This window comes from Rousettus aegyptiacus, unplaced genomic scaffold (genome assembly GCF_014176215.1).
Source record: "Rousettus aegyptiacus isolate mRouAeg1 unplaced genomic scaffold, mRouAeg1.p scaffold_m13_p_6, whole genome shotgun sequence".
Lineage (NCBI taxonomy): Eukaryota > Metazoa > Chordata > Mammalia > Chiroptera > Pteropodidae > Rousettus > Rousettus aegyptiacus.
In genome coordinates this window covers 66556686-66566304 of record NW_023416309.1, presented here as the reverse complement: position 1 = coordinate 66566304, position 9619 = coordinate 66556686, and the positions used below count along the sequence as shown (strand labels likewise).

The window sequence follows — 9619 nt, the reverse complement described above, 5'->3', positions numbered from 1 at the left end:
GCTCCAGTCAACTCCTATTCATCTGTCAACTCTCCATGTAAATATTACTTTCTCTGGTTAGCCTGTCCTAGACCCTGGACTGGGTTGGGGGTCTCCACTATGTGTTCTCATGACACTTGTACTTTTCTGATCATAACTCATTATCTGTTATTGTTAACATTTATTAATTGTCCGTCTTCACCTTTAGCAATAACAAAAGCCTACTGAGCACTCACTATGTGACAGACACTGCTAAGCGCTTTACATTTAACTCTCAAAGCAACCTCATTTCATAAATGAGGAAATTGATGTTAGGCAAGGTTAAGCACTTTATCCAAGGCTGTATGGCTGGGAGGTGACAAAGTGAAGATTTAAATCCAGAGCCACACCTTACCCACCAAACTCTCCAAGGGGTGAGATCTTGTGGGTGTTTGTTTGTTTGTTTGTTTTTGTTGTATCACCAGCACCCAGGCTTTGAATAACTGTGTGGCTAATCATAATAACAGTGCAGAGGGCATGCCTGTACTCTTGGGGAAAAACTGGAGAGTAAGTGAAGACCCTCAAGTGTTTCAGAGGCACACCACATCAGGTGACAAAGACAACTGAAAAGACAAACCTAAATGCAAAAGCAGCTTATAAAAAGTCTTCAAATCATTAACCATTAGGGAAATCCAAACCCACTCTGAGATACCACTTCACACTCACTAGGATGGCTAGAATAAAAAAGACAGATAATTACAAGTGTTGGCGAGGATGTGAAGAAATTAGAATTTCTCATAGACTGCTGGTGGACTGTAAAATGGTGTAGCCACTTTGGAAAAGAGTCTGGCTGTCTCTCAAAAGATTAAAGAGAGTTACCTTATGACCCAGCAATTCCACTCAGGTATGTACTCAAATGAAATGGAAACATATGTTCATACAACACTTGTACACAAATGTTTACAGCATCATTATTCATAATAGCTGAGTGGAAACAACCCAAATGTCCATCAACTGATGAATGGATAAGTAAAATGTAGTCTCTCCATACAATGGACATATTATTCAGCTATAAAAAGGAATGAAGTACTGATACATGTTGCAACATGGATGAACCTTTAAAAAATTAGAGTAAGTGAGAGAAGCCTAGAGGATCTCATAGTGCATGATTACATTTATATGAAGTCTCCAGAATAGGGAAATCTATGGAGACAGAATGTAGATTAGTGGCTGCCTAGGGCAAAGAGATTTGGGGGAAAATGGGGTGTTAACGGGTCCAGGGCTTCTTTTTGGGATGATGAAAGTGTTCTAAATTTTATTGTGATGGTGGTTGCATAATTCTGTAAAAATACTAAAGAACTTGCTGGCCGCACATCCCGGCCAGCTGAAATTTCCCACCATGCCTCTTGCGAAGGTTTCAACAGACCTCACCACAATGTTGTCTCAAATAGAACACAATATAGAATACATGGTTTTCACATTTCACAGATTTACTGGGGATAAAGGATACTTAACAAAGGAAGACTTAAGAGTATTCATGGAAAAGGAGTTCCCTGGATTTTTGAAAAATCAAAAAGACCCTCTGGCCGGGGACAGAATAATGAAGGACCAGGACCAGTGCTAAGAGAGCAAAATAGGCTTCCAGAACTACTTTTCACTAATTACTGGGCTCGCCATTGCGTGCAATGACTATTTTGTAGTATACATGCAGCAGAACAAAAAGAAGTAGGAAGCATTGAGCAGTTACTCTCACCCTGGTAAGAGTTCTCCCAAGGGGTTGCTTAAATGGTCCTCAACCTTTTTGGCACCAGGACTGGTGCTCCTATGAGAATCTAATGCCTGATGATCTGAGGTGAAGTTGAGGTGGTGATGATAGTGCTGGGGAGAGCTGGGGAGCAGCTACAAATACGGATTAAGATTTGCTTGCTCGCCTGCCTCTGGCCTGCCACTGGTCTCCTGCTGTGCAGCCCAGTTCTTAACAAGCCAGGTACCTGACTGGTCCGTGGCCTGGGGGTTGGAGACCCCTGGGAGAACCACCGATTCACAGCTTCCACCTGTATAAGGATTTCCTGAGCAGATTGGAACCCTTAGAAAATGTACAAATAAAATCCCACCCCTGTTTGACAAGAGAAAGAAGTCAATTAAAGCTAGATAACTTTTGATTTTTATATATATTGCATCCTCTTGCCCTCAATAAACAAATTCTTTTTTTTAGTTTCTAAAAAAATACAAAAGACCATTGAATTGTATACTTTAAATTAATGAATTTTATGTGAAATATATATATTTTAAAGGGCCTCTGTGTAGAGGAAAATGTCTGCGTTTTTAGAGGGAAATGAATCAAGCAGAGAAGCAAAACTTCCTTAATTCCAATGTCACTGGAAACATATTTCAAGAAGCTTCACCCAGTCCATTCTCCACTCAAGGAAAATCTCTCCAAGTAGCCTGTATGCAATGTTTCCTGTGTGCTTCATTTCACACTTATTAACTTTTTGTAAAGCAATATTTCCTTTATTTGAATTTATTTTCAGAATCGATTTTAATAAAAACAAGAGAGAGGTCACAAAAATGTGTCAGAGGGGAACTAAGCGTCGCAAATGGGAAGGCAACTTCCTTTTCAGAGTCTGCACTATATGAATTTTTTACCATTGGCTTTGAAAACAAATACAAGTATCCCTGCTTTTTGAAGTTTGCATTACACCACTTTGCTTTTATGAAAGACCTATGTTAATACCTCTTTTAGCTAACCAAAAGAAATTTGAAGAGGATTTTTGCTTTTATGTAAAGAGGCAAAAAGGAAAATAGCGTTCGGCATTTGTTTTGCATCAAGCTCTTACAGTGGCTGGGTATCCGGAGCAGAGAAAGGGGCCCCTCCTCCACAGCTCCTCCCCCGGAACTATATTTAGCATCTCGGCATCAAGCATAGCTTTGAAATGTGTCTGCGAGCATCTATACTTTATCTACATTTATTTTGTGCATCCATTAGCAAGATGTGTCCTCAGGTATGATAAAAGCTAAAGAGAGCTTGTTATGTTTAGCATAAAACTGAACACAATACTCACCCAGGCAGCCCATGGTTCAACTCCTGGTATGGAGTTGAACAAAACTGAACATAATTAAGTATATTTGGTATGGTTTGGCAAGTTATTTTTTGGATCTGGGAACGCTCAAAATTTTTTCTATATAAGTTAATGGTAATTGCCTCTTCTCTTTATACCATTTCAGCTTATGAAAGTTTTCCTAGGAATGCTAGTGGGGCGAAACCACTATCCGAATCCAACTCAAATGTGTAAGAAATATCTAAAGCCTGTCCATAATTAATGTAAGTTCTAAAGAAAGGTGAGGGAGAGGGTTTCAGATTCTGAAAGGTGAGAACTGCTCTGGCCTTAGAGGAAGAGTGGCACTTGGGGAGAGGGAGGTGGACAAGCCAGAGCTTGCACCTTAGCCTCTGCCTCTTCTTGTACCAACTCCCAAACTTGGTCCATGGTCTGAGCTGGGCCATGTTTACTAGTCAGTTGCAGCCCTCCCTGAACAGTTTGTGTCTGAGGCTGACAGAAAAGTGTTAGAAACAAGCCAGTTTAGTAGGCTGAACAAGCTTCCTAGAACAAGGGAGACAGAGACCAGAGATGAACAGGCTCATAGTGGAGAGAAAAAAGGGCTAAATTAGGTGGCCTTGGTCCTCAGAGAAGCAGGAGCCCTTAGCGGGCCTCTGAGGCCAAGGGCACCTCCTAGAGGAGAGGGGACCAAAGTTCTGCTATTGTGGGCACAGTCTACCTGGCCTGAGAGAATTGTTGTTCTCATGGAAAGTGTGCTACCCCTTCCCACACCGACTCAAAAAGCCTTCTGAGTCCCAGAGGCCACTGCTCTGCCAGGCCCGGATGTGCAGTGTCTTTCTCCCAGGGACCAGAATAGCCACAGCAGGCTCCTGGCCAAATCTGGGAGGTGGGGCTTGAAGCTCTAGCCTCTGGGGAATATCCACAATCTTGGGCTGGAGCTGGGCCCATTCGCAACAGCCTCTGCTATTGGTCAATGGATATCTGGTTTTGCTACCGAAAAGACTAGGAGAGATGTTCTACCGTCTGGGAACCCTAAATAGAGAAAAAAAGTAGGGAGAAGGAAGGCTGAGCTGGGATAAAGATGGGGCAGAGAGAAGAAGCGCCGGTCATGGAGACACACAGTAGACAGAAAAGACAAACACAGATTGAGACCTAGAGATCCAGAGACAGGGCAGATCGGAACCAACAACAAAGGTGCAGGTAGTCAGTCTGAGCCAAGGACGCATCAGTCTGGACTGAGACGAGGATGATCTGGGCTACGTTGTAGGTCCGGCCCCATGAATACATGCTGGGGAGGCAAAAGGCCCGCCTCCCTGCTCGCCCGCAACTCCCTAGCCCCCATTCTCCATCCCCAGTGCTCCTCCCCTCCGCCTCCCCAGGACCCCACCCACTGCGACTCAGGCTCGCCCCCACTCGCTCCTCCCCTCCCCCCCCCCCCACACCTCCACTGTCTTACCTCACACACTCTTCCTCACACACTCTTCCTCACACGTTCGCGTCCCGGCCTCACCTCGACCCCTCCGCTACCCGCGTCCCAGGACTCCCTTTGCTGCACCTTTCCCCACCCTGGACTCCCTCCAGCCGCCTCTCAGCTGCACCCCACCACGTCCCACCTTTCGGCTCCCTCCACCGCCCTTGAGCCACGCATCCTACTCTCACAGTTCCCCTAGCCTTCCCCCACTTCGCATTTTCCTGGCCCAAGGAAGGCCCCCCACTTTGTAAATAAGCATCCCGCCCCGTCCCAGACACGCCCTCCCAGAGCTGTCAGAGGCGGGTGTCGAAGGTCCCACCTGACGCTCCAGGGTCAGTGGGTAGGAAGACCGCAGGGCCTCCACTTGGACGCGGGTGCCGCGCCCCTCATGTCCCATTGCTCTCCCCAAGTCACAGAGCTGGGCAGTGAGGATATCAGGGCCTGTGGTCTCTGCTCCTTCCAAAGGAGCTGCGCGCTAGAGGGATGCACCCAAGGGATAGGAACAGGTAGCCACCGTCCTCGGGCTTGGAGAGCTCTGGGGCAAAGCTTGGAAGCGCGCGCTTGTGCCTTGAGCCAGGCGCTTTACAGGCATTTTTGTTTTAATCCTTACCACTACTCTGGGAGGTAGATCCTGTTGGTGAATCGCCACTTCAGAGAAGGAGAAACAGAGTTAGAGAGTTCAAGTAACTTGCTTGCTCTGGATTACAGCACATTGGAAATGACGGCTGTGGGATTTGAACCCAGACAGTCTGATCTCCCTTTGCGTTTCCATCTATTTTATATATTTAACAAGTCACGTTTACTGTGGTATAATTCACACCCTTTAAATTTTTAGTTCATAATTTTAAAAAAGTACACCCTCTTTATTCTAACAGTTCAAAGAATTTTGTCAAATGTATATAATTGTATGACTGCCACAGCTATCAAGATATAGATAGAGCATTTTCTTCTCTCCAAAAAGTGCTCTGGGACCCCTTTTGCCCTCCCCTCCCCCACCACCATGCTCATAACCACTGATCTGATTTCCGTTCTTGTAGCTTTGTCATTTCCAGAATGTCACCTGCATGAAATCACACAGTATGTGCCATCCCTGTGTATCCCTGGTTGTTAAGGTCCCACAGAGCTTGTTCTTGCTGCAGTTCCCTTTGACAGTGTCTGACCCCCAGACTTTGAGGAAAGTTTGTCTGCCACTGCCTGGGAGTAGTGCAGTCCTGGGAAAGGAAGGATGGGCCGGTTTCAGGTTTTGAAGTTCTTAGTCCATTTAGGCTGCTATAACAAACTACAACAGACTGGGCAGTTTATAAACAACAGAAACTTATTTCTCATAGTTCTAGAGGCTGGAAACCCCAAGATCAAGGCACCAGCATGGTTTCATACTGGTGAGGGCTCTCTTCGTGGTTCACAGCTAGGCACTTTCTTGCTGCAGTTCTCTTTTATAAGGTACTAATCTTATTCGTGAGGGCTCCACCCTCATGACCAAAAGCACCTCCCAAGGGCCCCACCTCTTAATACCATCACATCTGGGTGTTAGGATTTCAACATTAGAATTTTGGGGGACATAAATATTCAGGACATAGCAGAGGAAATGACAAGTTGACTAAAGAACCAGAGGCAGGAGTTTCGAACAAGAGTTTAGGAAATTTCAGAAATGCCACTCAAATTTAGGCTTTATCATGTAAGTAATGGATAATGATTTAGATTTTAGTGTTAGATCCTCCCTCAGAGCCCTAAGGTCACCAAGACCTGCTTCACTGCTACTAAAGACTATCTCCGACGAGAAAAGTTGTTGGCCAGGTCCCCTCCAGACCTGGGTGCTCAGGATAAGCAGTGCCTGAATGTAGTGCTTCGGGCCCAGAGTTAGGAGAATGGGAAAATTCATGCATCAGGGTTTTCTTTGTTTTTCTGCATTGTCTCATTTACACACACACACACACACACACACACACACACACACACCCAGTTCCATTTTTTTCTGTTGATTTTTGTGAGTCTCTGACTTTCCTGGTAGAGACTTTCCTAAATGTTTGGTACCAAAAGCCAGAAACATGGATAGGACTCTGCCTACTCATCCCGCTAGGGTGATGTCACGGTTCCCAAACTTTAGTACACAGAGGAGTTCATCTCTGTTCAAGTAACAGAAGATAAGAAGGCAAGATAAGTCCAAGTGTAAACAGGTTTCAGGCCAAGTGTGGGAAAATCCGATGGCCTCTATTTCCTCAAAAAAAAAGTGTGAGGTTAAGGTCATGAGCTGAGAGTAAGGAGATGTGGGGAAGTTGAAGAAAGAAAATAAAGCATATTACCTTAGACAAATGGAGTATAATTGCCCAGCAGTGTTCAGAATCCCTTTGAGTTTTTCGATCATTAATTTAAAATGAAACCAGTCTCCTTAGTTTTGTGATTTCCTCCCTGCCACCCCAGAAGTTGGGGGCAGGCAGGGAGAAGGTAGGTGTTGGCTTCATCCAGGCTTAGCTTTTTGATAGATGACTTGGAAAGAAAACACAGCCAGTCACTCCTCACCCCACAAAACAACTCTCAAGTCATGTTTCTACAATTTGCTTTCCAGAGGGAAGCAGCATGAGAAGGACTCACCCCTAAAATGTCATTCCCTAGGCCAGGGTGTTTTGAGGTACGGGATGAGTAAGCAATTGCCAAAAGTCAGTCAGTCTCCACCCATTTTTCTTACCATCTCCCAAACACAGGAGGTCTGGGCAGGCCTGATTTGACTCCACACGTACCTGGAGCAGAGACTTGAGTCACTGCCGAGGTGAGGGCATGTACTGTGTGTTCCAAGGCAACGGTGGTGGAGGAAGCAAGAGCAGAACCCCACTCTTCCATTTTATCTTCCCAATGAAAAACAGCACACCTCTCGCTTCACTCCAAGAGATTTTCACACTATAACCTCTCTTGAGGAGGGGCCAGCAGTTGTGCTAATTTGACATCTTGTTTGACCTTGATCTAACATTGTGTTTATTATCCCCTATTACAAGTGTCAGTTTACTCCCGTTTCCACTTGATGACTGAGAATGTATGTCTTGGTTGCCTTAGCACTTGGCACAGGTTAAGAAAGACCAATTTTATTTCTGCAAATATGAGGCTCTAGAGTAAGGCTTAGCACAACACATTCACTTCCTCAGGAGATGTTTTGGGCCTGGATTTACATACAGCTATTTGACCTCACCTTTCCAGAATATTTGCCTATTTCTGGGCATCCCTACACCATGTCCCATAGAAAGTTTGGGTCTCCACCTTCTCCCTTATGTGTTGTGGTTTAGGGTCACTGAGATTGCCTGTGTAGATGTTCTTCTGTTTACTTGGAGGTCTTTCTTTAAGCATAGGCCCCTTATTTCAGTATAAATTCCATGTTAGAAGACCACTTCAGGCCCCGCTTACCTAAGACTAGTGGACAGAGCTTGGAGCCATGTCGTGCTACTCTAGCCTGAAAAACAAGTGGAAAGGATGGAGCTGAAAGTGAAACAAGTGAATTATTTTAGGTGAGTAAAGTCAGTCTGCAGGGGGCAGCCACTTAGGAAATCATCAGCACATTACTGGAAGCTGGAACAACCTCAGCCTGTGTTCTTGTGGTTTTGCAGAAAAGAGACAGCAGAGGTATCAGCTCAGGGAAGGCTGAGGCCCAGAGAAACAAAGAGAATGAGACACATTGCTGTGCACACTCTGCAGACTCTTCTAGCCCCCACTTTTGTCCCTTTAACCTCTCCCTTCTTGTCTCTGGAGGTCTATGGTTTGTTTAAACTCCTGTGGTCATGCTCACAGATGGCTCGGGGCCTTTTCCCTTCTCTAGGTGGTGGCTGCTGTAGCGGGCAAGGAACCATATTGTTCCAGTAAACTTTGCCAAGCTGCTTCCAGGAAAAGCTCTGGAGAGGAGGAAGAGGAGTAGCATTACCTAAAAGGCCATTGGAGCTTCTGAATTAAAGTACTGGCAGCGAAAGAGAGAAGGCCTTTTCAGCTTCTAAAAGAGATTACACTCAGGCTGGAAGCTTAGAAAAGCAGCTTTCCTGGGTGTGAGTGGGGGTGGGCAAGGTTGGGGGTGCTGCTCCACAGGAAGCCAAGGGGAAACAGGAGGTGCTGGGAACTGCCAGATAACCTACAAAGTGGAGGGCGGAAACTTGGTTTGTTGAAAGGCCACAGGGCATGATGGGGAAAGGTATTCTGCCTTAGAAGTATGGTCTTCCTCGGATAAATCACAAAGGACTTTTTCTCCCTCAAATGCTGAAGTATCCCCTTTGCTGGATGCAACACTCCTTCTAAGCCTTACTCTAGAGCCTCGTATTTGTAGAAATAAAATCGGTCTTTCAGTATTTTTCACTCTGGCTCAGGGTGAGCAGAGCAGTTCTGAAAACTGGGAGCATTACCTTCATTCCTCAGGCCAATGTTTGGGAGGTGTGGGCCACATATTGAAGAAGTCAAGGGGTAGGGCTCCCGTGCTCTGACCGATCCCAGAATTTACCCTGCCTCTAGCAGTAGCAAGTTCACATCCATCCCCACGGCAGGGTCAGGAGCAAGGCAGATGGATGCCTGGCTCTGCTAAGTTTTGCCTTTCTTCAGATTCTTTCTGATGCCAGCTATTGTCCTGGGACCTAGTCCCTTGCTCCAGTGCCCGGAGCAGGAAGGATGGTGCAACTCCAAGACTACTTAAGGAACTGGTAAACAATACCTAATTACACAAATATACACTGGTGTGGATGGAAAACCACGTAAAAAGATGGGATTGTATCTTTAGGATCCTGGCAAACTACCTTAAATGCTTCATAATTATGGGGAAATTCCTGAAATTTTAAAATTTAATCACTAAACACAATTGCAGTATCTGCAGCAAAGAGTAAATGTTCTTACACATATAACAAGCTTTTACAAACCAGTAAGATAATTAAACAAAATTTTTACAAACTGAAGATATGAATGGAAAGTTCACAGGACATAGAAAAGAAAGAGTAGATGTTAAACCTCATTCATCGAATAAATGTGAATTTTGATTATTTATTTGACTAGATGATCTTGGCGCATGATGAAAATTCAAGTAGTTCAAATATTATATAGTGAAAATGATATGTACCCTCTCACCTCCCTCCTTGGAACCAACTATTGTTAGCAATTTTTTTCTTTTTTATTAAAATAC

General features: G+C 44.9%; 1 pseudogene; it reads left to right on the top strand.

Annotated features, from left to right (window-relative positions):
* Positions 1–1393: 1393 nt before the first annotated feature.
* LOC118603833 lies at positions 1394–1687 on the top strand (annotated as a pseudogene).
* The last annotated feature ends 7932 nt before the right edge of the window (positions 1688–9619 follow it).